This window comes from Rhea pennata, chromosome 2 (assembly GCF_028389875.1).
Source record: "Rhea pennata isolate bPtePen1 chromosome 2, bPtePen1.pri, whole genome shotgun sequence".
Taxonomy (NCBI): domain Eukaryota; kingdom Metazoa; phylum Chordata; class Aves; order Rheiformes; family Rheidae; genus Rhea; species Rhea pennata.
Genome location: NC_084664.1, coordinates 111,991,610 through 112,008,698, shown reverse-complemented (window position 1 = coordinate 112,008,698; position 17,089 = coordinate 111,991,610).

Below are 17,089 nucleotides of genomic sequence, written 5' to 3'. Positions count from 1 at the left end.
CCATTCCAGCAGTATTGCACCTGTCTATTACAATTGGGGTAAAAGGCTTGAGTTACTGGATAGTATGAGATCTATGTGAAAATAACAATGTAAAATTGCCTGGAGGATACTTATTAATGATGTTTGCTATAGGATTGACTTTAATATATTATTTTATCAAATATCTTTTTGTATTTCCAGGTGGCAACATTGCTAGCTAAGGCTGCACCACCTTTTCAGCAAGGACAACATTAAAAAAAATAACTCAGATTATATACTTGTAAGTGTTTGCTTCATAAAAAATAGACCAGAATGAGCTCTGTATTAAAAAATTAATATATATAGTTCTGGTGAGAAAAAGAAAGAAAACTTTAGTTCATGAGGAAAAAAAATGAAACACTATTGTGTCCTTTATTTTGAAATTGCCAAATTACCTCTCCAATAAACAGCACCTTTTGCTACTATGTGTTCATCAGCTTCCAATATCTAATTTCTAATAGTTCTGAAACACATAGTATCAAGCAGATAAGTAAACTATGCAGAACAAGAAATTGTGCTGCTGCTATTAAAATATCCTAATTTCCCTTTAATTATTCATCTTATCAACTCTAAACTTACCTCAGAATATCTTTTGGACCTAACAGAGTGAACGCTGATTAAGTTCCCATCATCTTTTAAGTGAGGGGAAAATATCTTCAGTGTTACCTATATAAGCCATAAGTGTCTTAAGAGCCACATACCTGTGCAAGTTAGTGTTGCCTTTTTAAAGGTGTATGAACACTAAAATACAACGCAACGTAACACTAGGAGCATGTACCATTCCTATAAGCACTACTTTTTAAATTCATTTATAAGTAGGCTGTAAGGTTAAACAACTACTGTTAATTATTTTAAATGAACTTCAAACGGTGTCAGCTACATATCTCACCATTTTTGCATCTATTACTATTTTTCCTTTTTCTTCCAATCTTTAACAGCGTATTTACACACACTTTGGTAATATACACCATACACTCTGGCAAGCATATAAAACAACGTGAATGAAACAGGGCTAACCTTGTGTGAAATCAAAGTACTTCCTGTTAAACAGCAGTTACTTGGTGAATTTTCACTAAGATCCAAAAAAAGCGGGGGGGGGGGCAAAACCTACCCAAAACCAACCCCATCAACCTTGTTAAACGGGCACGCTATAATAGTTCCCTTCCTGCGCATCCTGAGCTGTGTTTAACAACAAGAAGCAAGACATTATTATATAACCGAGCTCGCTAAAGAGGCTACGTTTTGCAGGCGGAGAGGCGACGGTCGCACATGCCGCCCTGCCCACCGCAGCCACGCAGCGAGGGCCCGGCCGGCCGGCCCGCGTGCGGCTGCGCGGCGCTGCCCCCGCCCCGCTCCGCGCCGCTCCGCGCAGCGGCCGGGGAGGCGGCACGCCGCTCCCGGGCCGCCGAGCCCCCCGCCCCGCGCGGGGCTGCCGCGGCCCCGGCGCCGCCGCGCGCTGGCACCTCCGCGGCGCTAGCGCTGGGGCCGCCCCTGCTCGCCGCCCCGGCCGGCCAGGCCGCGCGCCCGCCCTCTCCACCGCAGGAGCTCCGCACGCACCCGCGGCCCCGCTGCGGTACTGCGGCCGCGCTGCCGAGGCTCCCGGCTTGGCCGGGGGGCCGGGCGCGCCCGCGGCCGCTGGCAGCCGCCTCCGAATCCGTGCGCGCGCGGAAAGGTCTGGCCGGACGGACCTGCCACTCGCGCCGGAGCCCTCTACTCCCCTGCGCGCGGCAGCGGCTCCGACTAAGCCGGTTTTGCTGCCGCCGCTGGACTAAAAATACCCTCCGCATCCCCCCGCACCTCGTTAGCAGCAGCGGAGGCAGCGGCCGCAGGCGCGGCCGGCGGGGAAGGGCCGCGGTGAACCCGGCCTCCTCTCCGCCATCCTCCGCAGGCCGGGAGAGAGGCAGCAGCGCTCCGCTTCCCAGACAACACGGCAGCGCAGGCTCCTCAATGCCGTCTTCATCTCGCCCCCTCGCCGCCTGAAAAGCTTCCCCCAGCAGCTGCACTTCCAGTAAATGAAAGTCTAATTTGTTATCCCCGCGGCCCCGCTGGGAGGTCATTGTGCGACTCCAGGCTAGCCCCGCTCTATTCAACTTGCTCGCCTGCGCTGCCCAGCACAGGATCTCCTCTCGGTTTCCCGGGATTCCCAAGCAATAAGGGCTTTGATAAAGGAGGAAAGGGAGGAAAAAAAGGCAAAATTCACCGTGCTTCTCTTTTGCTGCCGAGGAGGGACACGGGACAAACTCGGCCAGAACAGGCGACAACTAGTTGTCAGAGCTCACGCAGCGCGCCGCGGACCTTGCCGGGGGCTCGCCGAGGCGAGGGGCAGCGATGCTTACTGCTACGGCCCGGTGGGGACGGGCACCGGGAGCGAGTCCGAAGGGACGCGGTCTGGAAAGCCGCTGGAGACCAGGCACGGGGGCAGAGCCCAGGGACGGAGCGGCCGCCGCCTCGCCGCCTCGCGGGGCAGGCAAAGGAGGCAGCATCGCCCGCCTCGGCGGCTGCCAGGATTACCACCGGGGGGGGGGGGGGGGGTTGAAATTATTCAGTTGAATGATGCAGCAGTCGGGGGGGGGGGGGGGGGGCTGCTCCTTCCGTTGGCGCCCTCCAGCCCCGATTAATAATGCAGAGATTCCCCGCCGAAGCCAAAAGGTCTCTCTCCGGCGCGCGCACACGGCAATTAAGAGCAACCTTCAGCCCGCGAAACCTTCCCCTAAGCACTCCCACACTAGCGGGCTGAGGCGGCAATTGCAAGGAGCACAAGAGCGGGAACCTTCGCCTCGCCACCTGGGGAGGGAAGGGGCGGGGGGGGAAGAGCCGGGAAGCGAAACCTCTCGCAGCAAACCCGATCCCCCGGGAAGAAAGTCCCGAGGAGCCGCGGGGAGCGGGAGCAGCAGCCGCCGGCGCGGCAGGAGGGCAGGCTGCCTGCCTGGCAAGGGGAGGGCGTACCGCACAGCACGCTGCCAAAACGCGATTACCCATCGCTATTGTCAGCAAACAGCACACAAGCATTTACCTTTTTATGCCCGCCGTCCGTCAGTCAAGCATTTGAGGGAGAGAAGGAGAAAGAAAGGGAAAGAAGAGATACAGGGAGAGAAAGAGGCGGCTGCTAATCCCTGTGCAGAAAGACTTCCAGGAGCAGCAGCAGCAGCAGCAGCGGTAGCATGCGTGTGTGTGGCGTGTGCGTGCCCGGAGTGGAAGCACAGCCCTCCTGGCGATGCTCCGGCTCTCGCACCGAAGTACTGTCATGTGCGTATCTCGGTGTGTGTACCCATGGAAAAAAAAAGAAAGAAAAAAGAAACGGGGGGAGACCAGTCAGTCACACACCCGGGTGTGCACGTTAGTGCTGTGGGAAAGAGGAGGAGGAGCCCAGCGCTCCCTAACCCAACCATCGGAGCAGCAGCTCGCTACTACGGCGACGGGGCACCACCAGCCGCCGGCGTGCTGCCCCGCGGCCGCCGGGGGCGGACGGCCCCACGGCCCCACGGCGGGAGGCAGCCCCCGCCCCACGCAGCCTTTCGCCTCCCGGCCCCAAGGAGGCGCGTTCAGTGGCCCTTGTCCCTGGGGACCCCGTTGCACCGGGGCTGCGGGAGCGAGGGGAGGTAAAAATAACTGTAAAAAACCACGTTTTTTCCCCCCAAATACACCACCCCGATAGGGTGGGCCGGCGTCCGGCCGCGGCGCCTCCGAGGGAGGAGACCCAAGGCGGGGCGCGGCTGAGGACAGCCGTTACCTCGCCCCTGGGGGGAGGGGCCCCGCGGCGCCGTAACGGCCCTAACGGCCGGGGGCGTGAGGCGGCGCCGCGGAGGAGGGCAGCGCCGGGCGCTGGAGACCCAAAGCGCGCGGTAGCGATCACAGGGGGCAACAACAACAACAACAACAACAGAAAAACTTCTCTCTTTCTGTAGGGATGACCAGTAACACAGCTGTGGGTCAGGAAGGTGCTGAGGGTGACAGCGAGAAGTTTGGGCTGAATATTTGTAAGAACTCCTTGTCGGGTTACTCTCGGCTGTATTCTCCGTTTTATGTTCGCGGCTAACTGAAAGTGAGAACTGCAAAATACATTCACACACACACACTGGCAGATTTGTGCTTGCCAGTATTGAAACTGGAAATGAGGTGAAAGGCCGTGCTAATCCAGGTCGCTGTGCAGACGCTTGTGTGTCCAGTCAGGTAAACTCAGATTTGAACTATTGTACACGAGCTACTAAAAAGTATTTGAACAACGATAATACAGTCTTCAAATGCTTGCTAAGTAGTAAATGCTATATGTCTTTTGGCTATGTATATCAGATATACATACAATTGATGATTTGACATGCACTTTCTAGAATGAGCAAATTATTTTTACAGACTTTCATATAAGTTTATTATTTGGTCATGCTAGTAAGTTGCAATCAATGTGAATTCTTCAAGCCCCAAACCAGAAAAATTCTGTGAGGAATGCAATGTCCTTGATTTTTTAATCTATGTACAAAACAGTTAATATATACAGACTAAAGTTCATCTTAGTAATAGAAAAGGGGTTATTTTAAGACCTTAATGACAGGAATGAAAAAAAAAAAGTTTGGGGCAGGCGTGGTGTTTTCACTCCTTTTTGTTTAGATATTAAGCTGTAAGTTTTAGCTGTTGACACTAAAATATTTTGAAGCCTCTCAGAAGTCCAATAAAATCAAAAAGACCAAGTTTATTGTTACTTAAGTTGTATAAATCAAGTGAGTATGAAATCATGAAGAAATAAAGCACTCCCCGAAGCTATGTCTTTGGGGTGTCTTTGGTACTGTCTTTAAGTACAGTAAAGATACACATATCCTTTTAGTTCTTCAGCTGCACAGATGCTGAATCTGAACTAGCTCAGGTAAGTTAAAATAGTACACGATTCATTGTTTTATTCCGTGTTTATATATACAGCAGTATCACATGTAATAGATTAATTTGTGTCTTAGCAAGAATTATTTGACCTTTCATCAACAAACTGTATTTCCATGATAGCGTCTAAATCTGGCATAATCTGTTTAAAATACGACAAAGATTTGTGAAGACCTCATAGTAGAATTTATGTAATCTTTCTTATGTAATTATGTACATGAATTAGCCTGCTGTCGATAGACCTATGAAATTATAAAGCAGATTTAGTGATGTTATGTGTGATAGTCCTACAAAAATATTTATACCAAAAGAGTTTGTTATGTTTGAGGCATTCAGTAGAATAATAATTCTACTGAATGCATTACTACATTATTCAGATAATTCAGATAATAATGAAAACATCTAACATATGTTGGGGGTTCTTACAAACTTCCAGCAAAGAAACTAGATGCTTTTTTCTTTTTTTCTTTTCTTTTTTTTTTTTTTTTGAAGATTAAAGAGTGAGAAGGAAAGAATAAATGTTTTTGCATGAGGGTCTTTCCTTATATTCTTTTATCAGACTTCAAAATGAGAGCCAGCCTGGAATTTTTCTTACTTTTTACTTTACTCCCACTTGTGAATCTAAGCCATATATTGAATTTTCTAGGTCCTTGTTTTTGTGTCTGGGACAAGGGGAAGGATGTCCGAGTATACATTTGCTCGTGAAATGGTCTAGAGGAATCTACATCTTGGGGGAATATGAAATTCAGACCCTCATTACATAATGATGTAGATTGTCTGTGTGGCTTGCTTATTCTTGTAATTTTAACAGTAAATAGTACTTGTATGTACTGGTAGTCTTAGTTCTCGCAGATGTCTTGAAAGATATGCAGCTTGAGGATAGGATTTACAAGATAACAGTAAAGATTTTTCATAGGCACTATGAAAGATGACATCAAAAACAAAGCAGCATATGCTGCAAAGCAAAGAGATTAGGTACAGATAGTAAACAAATGTAGGTGAGCAGGGAACAAATGGAGAAATCAAAATCCAGAAGAAAGATAAGAAACAATTTTCAGATCAAAAAACAGTGGGAATTGGAAAGGAAATAGAGATCTTAAATGGCCCAGATAGGTGAGATAGTTCAGTATAAATATCTTCAACGCTTTATAGTTTAATTAACTCCAAATGTAAATGACTGTGTTAGGTATTACACTGAGGCTTTGCTCTCTTTTTTCCTGGAGGAAGCTTTCATTGCTTTGACTGATGGTGAAAGAAGTCTTCATGTAGATTGTCTTTATTATATAATTAAACTATATGCATACTTACATGATCTTCTTCCATATGCTGATATTTACCATATTACAAAATTTTAAGTTTGAAAATACAGTTAGTTTTTGTGCATCACTGCCCTCTACTGGAGAGAAGATCAGAACCACTCGATTAGGTCTTACTAAGCTTTAGAACAACTACAACTAGTAGTGTGTCTCTTTTGTTGGTGAGTTACTTGGCTATGACCCAGGTTTAAAAGTGTGAAGTTGTGGATGGTCAGCATAGCATCCATAAGATTTCTTTTTCCGTGTCATTTCAGATAATTGATATGGTTTGCCGTCTACAGTTTGTTCTCACAAAGTGATGACTAAGCTATAGTTGAGATTTTCAGATACGTATCTTCCATTATGTTCTGGGCAAGAGGCATCTAAATTCACCACAGAGACTGAAAATCTCCAGCAGTACTACTTTTGTTAGTATTTGTAACTTTATAGATAACCTCATCACCTTCCACATCCATATTTCAAACCTTCAGTTCGTGCTCTATTGCATTATAAAAAGATTTCCCTCCATCCCTGTTCCTACTTCTGCCCATCACACCTCTATATGTACATTTCACTGTCTATATGTCTACTGCTCCAGTACCACATTTTTGTCATGTTTTATTTTCATTTTCCTCACTGTGTAGGCATTAGCAGCTAGATCATGGAGAGCACAGCAGTGATAGTCTCCCTGTTCCCCAGTGTCTCATTTCTTCCATCTACTGTCACAACAATTCATGCATGTCAAGAGTGATTTCTGTTGGAATACACTTAAGTTTTCCTGCTGGGAAAGCATACACATAGCCGTGGCACAATAAAAGTTGGGAAGGATAAAGCATGCTTAATGTGTACAGTAAAGAAAGATTCACTATCAGTCTCAAAATGTCTTCTGTGTAGTAGATCATAGTGTTTTTTGTTTGCTTTTAACTTACCCATGTTTGTTTCTAACTTAGCCATATACAGATTGAAGAAAATGACATGCCTGCTGTTCTCATTCCCTTCAGTATCCGCTATTGTCAAGAAGGCATCCCAGAGGTGCCAAAATGGGCAAATGGAATAGCTTTAATGGCTTCTACCTTTAATCTCATTAATGGCATAACCATTTAACCTGAAACTAGTACTCTCCTCCCCCTCTGAACAGACTTCTACCTAGAAAATTTAATTTAACATGTTTTCACTTACCCATTATTATAAAAGTCTCTTACTAGAAAGGCTTAGCATCTACCACGCTTATAGCAGAGTTGTTTGTTGATCTAATTTGGTTACCTAAAAGAATTGTGCAGGTTTCGTCATTTCATGTTACCTAATTATTTGATATGAAAAATATTGCAACAGTTTCTCCCTCTAGTCTAACGGATAACATGGAAGAGTTAATAGCACATGGAGTAGAACAGCTGTTCCCAAAGAGTGACTTAAGAATGACAGATGCCCTCCAAGAAAAAGGTCACCAGCTCCTCTTGTAGGACCGTGCTGATTACCAAGTGGTCACAGTTAAAAATGAATGATAAGAAGGCCTGGTGAGCCACTGGTCACTCATCAAAAAAGTTTAAGAAAGAGTAGCAAAGAATAATCCAAATATAGTTCCAGTCGAGCATAGCTACTTAATACAAAGAAAAAAAGCTTCAAGCTTAGCATTGCCCCGCTATTGATAATATTCATGTTCTTATATGATTAAGAAGGAAAGAAATGTTATATTTAAAGGCTGTCAAAGAAACATGCAGTTCCACCAAACATGTGACTTCTAATCTGTGTCAGGAAATGAGGCAAAAGGTATCTTTTGAGATTTCACAATAGAGTCTCTATTTTGGAAGGTGGAGATAACAAGAAAATTTGAGAATGACAATTTTCTCCCCAAAAAAAGATCTTTTTTTCAGAATTAGAAGAAAGTTTCTGTGACTTTCAACCATCAAGACATGTTTCAGTGGTATCATCAGCAAGATTATTTTGATTAAGCATAAAGAAAGAGGAGGAAAAATCAGTTCAAACCAGTAAACCCATGAAATTCTCTTGGGAGAATGAGAGTGCTTTTACAGATACTGAAATACGGTAAATCTTTGAGAAAATGGTAAAATGCAGATCAGTATGCAAACATCTCGATCAAGGAGGTGCATTCAATTTCCCATCACTAAGGAAGGCTATAGTAATTCATAATACCATGTTTTTAAAGTATGAAAGTGCAATTCTGAAGAGGAATGCAATATAACAATAGGAATATTTTTGCTCCTTCTGACAGAAAAGTGAAGAAATAGAGAAAGCTTTATAACAACTATATATGAATGAAAAGACTAGTAATCATGTAGAAACTTGCTTATTAGCTAGGATCTTAAATGAGGTATCTTTAGGTAATATGATATTTTATATGTGTTTTAGATAAAATGATATATCTGCATTAACTCCTGAACAGGCAGTGCAAATAGCACAAAGCAGTTTGAGCTAGCTGAAAACTATCATGACTAGTTTGTACAGAAACAGCATTCTATACTAGGTGAGCTAAGATTACAGTTTTCCTTTAACAGATAACAGTGGGAGATACGTTTTCTCTACTCAGAGTAGCTATGCATCAAACAGCCAACAGCAGTCAACAGAGATCCAAACCAAGACCAGGGCTTCACTATTGTGGAGATACTCTCAATTCAAACATATTTGAAAAAGCAGCTGTTTTCATAAATAATTTATAATTTAATCATACACGGTGTGGAGCATGGATGGGAGAAAGAAAACTTAGAATTTCCATTTTGCAGGTGGAAATTTGAATGTCAGGAGAGGTAGAAACAAGAACTGTACTCTTCTGTTTCTGGATTTGAGTAGTAAGGTTGGCATTTTCATCTAGCTTAATCCATTTGAATCACCAAATAATGAGAACTGGAAGAAAGCCAGTGTCACTCCAGTCTTCAGAAAGGGCAAGAAGGAGGATCCAGGCAACTATAGGCCGGTCCGCCTCACCTCCATTCCTGGAAAGGTGATGGAACAGCTCCTTCTGGATGTCATCTCCAGACATATGGAGGAAAAGGTGGTGATCGGGAGTAGCCAGCATGGATTCACCAAGGGGAAATCCTGCTTCACCGACCTGACAGCCCTCTGTGATGGAATGACTGGCTGGGTAGATGAGGGGAGAGCAGTGGATGTTGTCTATCTTGACTTCAGCAAGGCTTTTGACACTGCCTCCCATAACATCCTCCTAGATAAGCTCACGAAGTGTAGGTTAGATGAGTGGACAGTGAGGTGGATTGAGAACTGGCTGAAAGGCAGAGCTCAGAGGGTCATCATCAGTGGTGTGGAGTCTAGTTGGAGGCTTGTACCTAGTGATTTCCCCCAGGGGTCTGTACAGGGTCCCCTCCTGTTCGTCAACGACCTGGATGAGGGGACAGAGTGCCTCCTCAGCAAGTTTGCGGATGATACCAAGCTGGGAGGAGTGGCTGATACACCTGAGGGCTGTGCTGCCATTCAGAGAGACCTGGAGAGGCTGGAGAGCTGGGCGGAGATGAACCTCATGAGGTTCAACAAGGGCAAGTGCAGAGTCCTACACCTATGGAAAAATAACCCTAGGCAGCAGTACAAGCTGGTGTCTGACCTTCTAGAGAGCAGCTCTGCAGAGAAGGACCTGGGAGTGCTGGTGGATGACAGATTGACCATGAGCCAGCAATGTGGCCTTGTGGCCAAGAAGGCCAATGGTATCCTAGGGTGCATTAGGAAGAACATTGCCAGCAGATTGAGGGAGGCGATCCTGCCCCTCTATTCAGCCCTGGGGAGGCCTCATCTCTAGTACTGTGTCCAGTTCTGGGCTCCCCTGTACAAGAGAGACCTGGAGCTACTGGAGAGGTCTAGCGTAGGGCTACAAAGATGATCAGAGGGCTGGAGCATCTGCCCTACGAGGAAAGGCTGGGAGAGCTGGGCCTGTTTAGCCTGGGGAAGAGAAGACTGAGGGGGGATCTTATCAATGTGGATAAGTGCCCGAAGGGAGGGTGTCAAGGGGACGGGGACAAACTCTTTTCAGTTGTCCCATGTGACAGGACAAGAGGCAATGGGCAGAAAAAGCATGGGAAGTTCCACCTGAATGTGAGGGGGAATTTCTTCCCTGTGAGAGTGACAGAGTGCTGGACCAGGTTGCCCGGAGAAGTTGTGGAGTCTCCTTCTCTGGAGATCTTCAAGGCCCGCCTGGCTGCAACCCTGTCTAACATGCTGTAGGTGACCCTGCTGAGCAGGGAGGTTGGACTAGATGATCTCCGGAGGTCCCTTTCAACCTTACTGATTCTATGATTCTATGATTCTTAAAATGAAAGGTTTCATACCACAACCTTACTGAAGGGGCACTGTCCTGGAGAGAAAATTCCGAAGTACATTCACCGGGGCTTTGCGATGTGATAACCAAGTCACTCCCGCTCCTAAAGTGACTGGATATAAAAATGTGATGGATGCAATGACTTTTCTAGATGTACTGTTAAGTAATAATCTTGTCATTTACACAGAAGAGTGAGTATGGAGATAGAAATTGGCTGCCTTGTTAAACCTATCCCAGACTGAGAATGTAATTAAGCATTAACTGTGCATCAGAGTAGAAGGAAAGACATCCAGAGCTTTATAGATGAGATATTGTTCATTTTTTTGAGTTTTTTTTCTTTTTACACTATAGGAAAAGGAGGTAACAATTTGGTTTGTTCACTATTCTTCACCATTCTTTCATGTAACTCTTGGTAAATCATGTAGCAAGCACTACAAAACTGTCAAAAGACCCTATATTCAAGATTTAAACCACATTTTTATAACATACTCGATTGCTTTCCACTTTGTGTCTGGAAGATCTGTTGATATCTCACAATTAGCTTATTTCTGAGGAGAGCTTTTAACAGTGATTTCTAAAAGAGTTATTCTCCAGATAGACCAGTAATTAAGACTTACTTCAATAATTGTGTTAGTCAAGTATGGGAAAGGAATTATTTTAAGGCACAATAAAGAGCTGATAACGTCAGTGGGAGTGGCATACATGGATATTTCAGGCTTACTTCTCATCCCATGTAAGTCAACAGGAATTTTGTGATGAAGGTTGCAGCAGGGTAGGATAACAAAATATCCAATCAGATAATCATAATATTATTTCCTGTTTTCCATCCCTGATCTATAAAGAACCCAACTGACATGCTTGTAACAGTGTATAGTCTAATTATAATAAATAGTCTTTCATGAATATTCTGTTGTAAAGACAAACCAAAAACAACAGGGGAAGAAGTTACTTAAGATATTTTTAAGAAGTGTGAGAACGTATTCCAGCAATTTTTGTCTATGGTTAGAAAAGAGTTTTGGGATAGTGGCATGATTCTACAGCTGTTCACAAAACAGGGTCCTAGTATGAAAGGTTATGCTAAAAGTTCTAGTTTAATATTAGGAATTTAAGAAGTGAGGGCTTCTCAGGTCCCATTAAATCCCTAGACTTCTGCATTTCCTCAAGTAAATTCTATTCACACTTTTCCAGAGAAGTCCTTTCTCTTAAGTCATGCATATACAAAAGATTACTATTGTTAGCATGAGTTATGAAAAATTATGCACCCCTCTTTCAAAAGTTCTCTGTTAGTGAGCTATGCAGATTGACATTCCCAGCCTTTTTTACTTTTGAGGCTATTAAGTCATATGTACTCCATACAGCTGCCAACAAAAAGCGTGGGAAACGTGTGTATTGACAGCAAATGATTTTTTTCTACATTCTCAGTGGCAGTTTCTATTAGTAATTTTTTTCTCTTCTTTAACCCTAAAAAGCAGGAAGGACAGTTTATTGAGCGCACTTGGCTAATCGCCAGAAAGCCAGCAGCTGTTAATAGCATCACCCAAGGTCTGATTCTGAAACATTCTGGAGCTCACAAGAACACAGACTTGTAACATGCAAGAAAAAACACACGGTTTGTAACTCCTATAAGAGGAAATCTTTATAAGTGTCTTCCTTTCCAACCCCTAGAAACCAGCTATGCATAATTTTTTATTTTCTAATAATCAGCAAACTAATCTGGGATCATTCAGTCTTTAATTGAGCTAGTACAGTCTTAGAAGTCTGCTGATACCTGTAAAGTGCTGTACAGCTCAGCATGTTTTATATAGCTGTTCGGAGGCAGCTATAAAGCATATCCAACAGCATTCATATATAAAACATTCTTGCACAACAGAGCTCCAATACCAAAAGTTTTGATCTGACCTGATAATATTTCATTCCTAGAAGCTTGTAAATAAAAGTAAAAAACTCACTTAGCTCCTTTCTTAATGTGTGTTAAATTTTATTTTTATTGTTAAAATGACATTCTGTAAAAGGCAGCAAAGTAATGTGAATAAATCACCACATATATATGATGCATTTTCTCTGGAGCAGAAGTCCTTGGCAAGAAGGAAACTAGCATATTATACAATTCCGGCACCATAATGTAAGGAAAAGGAGTTTGGCCCAAGAGGAGACATAAAATTCCCATACCTGTGAAAAGTGCCACAGTATAACATAGTCAGCAATTTTGTGATTAGTTATACCTTAGTGGAAAACTTCTGCCCTACAACTCCACTGTGCTGCTGCTTCAGTGGCACAGGCCATAAGGCTGGTATAATTGACTACCATGTACGCAAGCAGAGGGCAAGAAAAAAAAAAACCCACAATTTTGAACTTGTTCATAAAGAAATCACTTCATGTGTGGAGTTGGTGTAGCTGTGATCAAGAGATGCAGTTGCCATAAGGATGACCAGAGAGCATCAAAGGGGACAGAATAAGAACTATAGTTTTGAAGAAAGAGTATTTATGAAAGAAAGTGTCTTTTTTCTTTAAAATCATAAATCCTATGGAAAACAAGGGAAGGCAAGGCAAGGCAAGGGAAAGTTTTACTTTTAGAGGTGATTAAATGCCTTAAAGTCTCCTTACAGTTACTAGTTTGACCTATTACTTCATCTGTACCTGTTTTCTTTTAGTCCCTAGCATTGACTTCTGAGGTAAACTGTAAAACTAAATTTCTTCATCATTAAACACCGTTTCGGAAGAAAGCACTTGAGATTATACACTTGTTCTGTCAGAGTAGCTAAATAGGCCTATTCAAATATAAAGATTTGTTTGCATTGATTTTTATGCACATTTAAATGGATAAATTCATAGCCTTAAATTAAAGAGTAAATGCTATTATCAATATCTCTGTGGCAATGGGTGTGGTGTTACTCCTTGGTGATCATTTAGCACTTTGTTTTCTCCTTCCTGTCTGATAATTGTCTAATATTCTTTAGTGGGAAGTATCAGACTACAGGAACCAACAACAGGCCATCTTTATTCTTGGGATCAAGTTGTTCATTGCAGAGGAGCCATTGTAAATCCCCAGGAAGATCTAAACCCAAGACCAGCAACCAGCTTCTGACCTTCACTGTCAGAAGCAAATGGTGCCTATTTGAAGTAGTGCTTCATTCAGGGTTGGAATTCATAGAGTTTAAGGTCAAAAGGGCTATTGCATCAATTGGTCTCCTATTTATCATCCATTTTTTTTCTATATAAGGTCTAATAACTTGCTATACTTTTTTTATCAGCATAGCCTGAAATGTGCCCGGAAAAGAAATGATTCTTCTTTTCCTTGAAAACAAACTAATTAACCATTATCAGGTAAACCAGCTCTGAATACTTACAAGCTAGTATCAAACTGGACTCACAGAGGAGTTAGCCAAAGGCCAATTACAAGCTGATCTAGCTAAAGCCAGTATATTCTGGACCTAGGACAATCTGGATTTAGGCCAAGACCTAGGATGGAAAGAGCTTTACTGGATGATGAATTATCTCCTGCTGTCAACAGACAGTAGAAAGACATACATTCTCATTCTCCTGTGCATCTTAGCCCAGAATTACACACCGTAAGGGAGAATCACCAGTGCCACTTAAAAGTATCATAAATCTTGAGAAATATATTCTCAATTACTTGTGATGTTGTGCCTGTTATTTTCTAGCATTTTTGTGAACATAATATGGGCTATGTGTTGCAAGTTTTATCCCTCTATATCCCATGCAATCATATAGCTCTCTGTTTTTTTAAGTAACTACACACACAAAAAGAATACACCCCAATATAGTAGCTGGCTTTTGAGAAAAGAGATTTTTTTTTTAGCATTCCTGTTGCTGTAATGCCTAGGAACCATGTTTGAGATGATCAACTCTCCCATGTCAAATATGCTGCAAATATAGAACAAAAGAGGATCTTCTAGAGAGCTAATAAAGAGAAAAAAGTCTAGAGAGAAAAGTTGAATACAGATGGATGAGAGAGTGCAAGAGAAGAATTAGGTTGAAGCTAGCCAAGGTAACATAAACACAATCCTGCACCTATCTACAGGCCGAAGAGGAGAAATTGCAGCCTTAAGGCCAAGTTATTCATTGAGCCAAGTTATTCATTGAGCTAGTAGAATAGTCTTTTGATATCAGACCTATTGCTAATATTATCACTGAGAATTTGTTAACTGGGTTGCGGGCACCTGTTCCAGCTTCTAAATACAAGTGAAAACATCCAGAGTTCACTTATAAAATGCATTTACAAAATGCATTCTATGGAAATGTATCAGAAATTTTGGGAAGTAAGAATTTTCTCCATATTTAACAAGAGAATGAGCTGGATAAGAGACTGGTTAAAAGTTTAACTAGCTGATTTCTCTGAAAATTTAAAATCATTCCTGTCTCTGCAGTTAGAGACAGTTGCTCTTTATAAAGCAAATCTAACTATAAAGCCAATTAGTTTTAAAAGTTAAGGATGTGCTAGCAGTGCAACAAAAGCTGATCAGAATTAGTGCTTGCTTGTATTCTTACAGACATCACATTAATCAACTGTAAAGTACACAGAGAAAGGTATATATGGCCAAATTTATCCTTCTGTAGATATAGACAGGGGCTCATATATTGTGGAAAGGAGCTTTCCACATCTTCGGGTAGGGTACATTTCAAGCAAAACTCTATTCTAACTCTGCCTATGCCTGAGTCAGCCCACTTCTCCTCCCTCCACCCACACTAACAAAAGAAAACAAAACGTAATATTGGTATTAATACTAAAGTACCTGATTGTGTGAGCAAATATTGCTCTCCATTTCAACCTAATAGGAATCTTGTGGGGTTTGACTCTTTTTTAATACCTTAGTTCTTATTGCCATATGATTTGATTATACCAGCATCTCACCCCAGACTAGGGAAGCACTTTGTGAAAACTACAGTATGTGTGATGATGGAGGTGAAGACTGTACTCAAGAGCAGGAATGCTAGGCAGGAGATTGTAGCACAGAGAGGAAGGTTAATTAAGATTTTTAAAGTAAACTTATCCTCTGAACTTGAGGTACTTTCTTTGTACCATTAACAAAATGATAAAAACACATATTTTTGTGATAAAAAAACAGCTTCTTTCTACTTTGATGTATATACAAATATCACTACTATATTGCTGTAAATGTAGTATAATCTGAGATCCCATTAACTCACTTTCATGTCTGTAAGAGTCTGAAGTTCTGAGAATTTAGTATTGTTATAGATTTAAGCTCTCAATTCAGTGGAAACCAATGAGGTTACTCTTAAGGATAGGGTAGAACACGTGTCAGCATTTATAGAATTAGTTTCTTGGCCTCTGTCCTGGAACATTCCTTTTCAACTTAATACTTTCAGTTTAAAATTTGCTCCTTGTGTCAGTGTTCAATGCACAGTTCATCAACTTTCCCTCTCCTCTCCCTCTACTTTGTGTTATTATCTTCGCTTTGGCAAGAATGTGTATAAATACAAGAATGCCTAGAAATGCATACTGTGTAAAGGAGGGAATAAATGACCTTTAAAGTAGTAAACCTTAAATTTTTAACACTTAAAAATTTCTCTGGACATTTTTGACAATTTCATGTGGTAAACAAATACGTAATATGAAAGCAGAAAGTAAATAAATACTTCATAAATCATTTCAGATGCAAGCACATACTTGATGTTTATAAGATACAGAAGGACATTTTTTTCACCACATTTATACAATACCTAATGCTCCAGGCTTCTAGCTCATAATCAGGGTTTCTAGGTGCTTAGCTAACTTAATATTAAATGTAATGCCTCTTCCCAACCCAAACAATTTATCCAACTTCATATATACCTTCGAACCACTGCAATGTCCTATTTCTATAGCAAGGACTGGGTCCTGCTGCAGTGCAGAGCATCTTACTTCAGAGGAACTCAGCAGGTGATTAGAGGTGCTACCTCCACAGTAGCAAGGTGCCAGTTTGACCCTAAGCGAGACAGCTTGCTCCAGGAAACTGTCAAGAGATGCTGAATTGGCCAAAGAGAGTGAAAGAATTCTTGTTTTTCCTACTGGCAGTAACCTCACCCACTGCTGTGTTAAGACTGTGAGCCTACTCCGCAGTACACATAAGAACATCCCTAGGACCAAGAAAAGCCTTAAACTGGTCTTTCTAGCAGTAAGCTAGCACTGAAAGAGGAGATTCTGACTTCTGCTTTAGAATTACCTAAAGTATCTCATAGTCTATTCACTTAGACTGTAGATGGCTTTCTAAAACCATAGTGCTAGAGTCTGAAATGTAAACTTGAATTTTGTAGTGATAACAATTCCACTTGCTTGTAAAGAAATTACTTAATTGTATGAAACTCACATCAATTATCAAAAGGAATTTTGATGATGCAATTGCAGATATGCGTGCTATTGCATCACTCTCATTATGCTTGTTACAAGAAAGATAGTCTTGTATTATTTTCCTTCATCATCATATTTAGTAGCTTAACTATTCAATTATGATCAAATTCTTTGTCTCAAAAAGCTCATACCATTATGAATTCATATAGCTTCACTTTCAAGAAGCAGAAATCTTTGTTCTTGATTCAAGCTTTTCTCTCCTCTAAGGATTAAGTTTTTTAGTTCTGTATCTGCTTTCATTAGGAATTGTTAGTACGTAAGGAA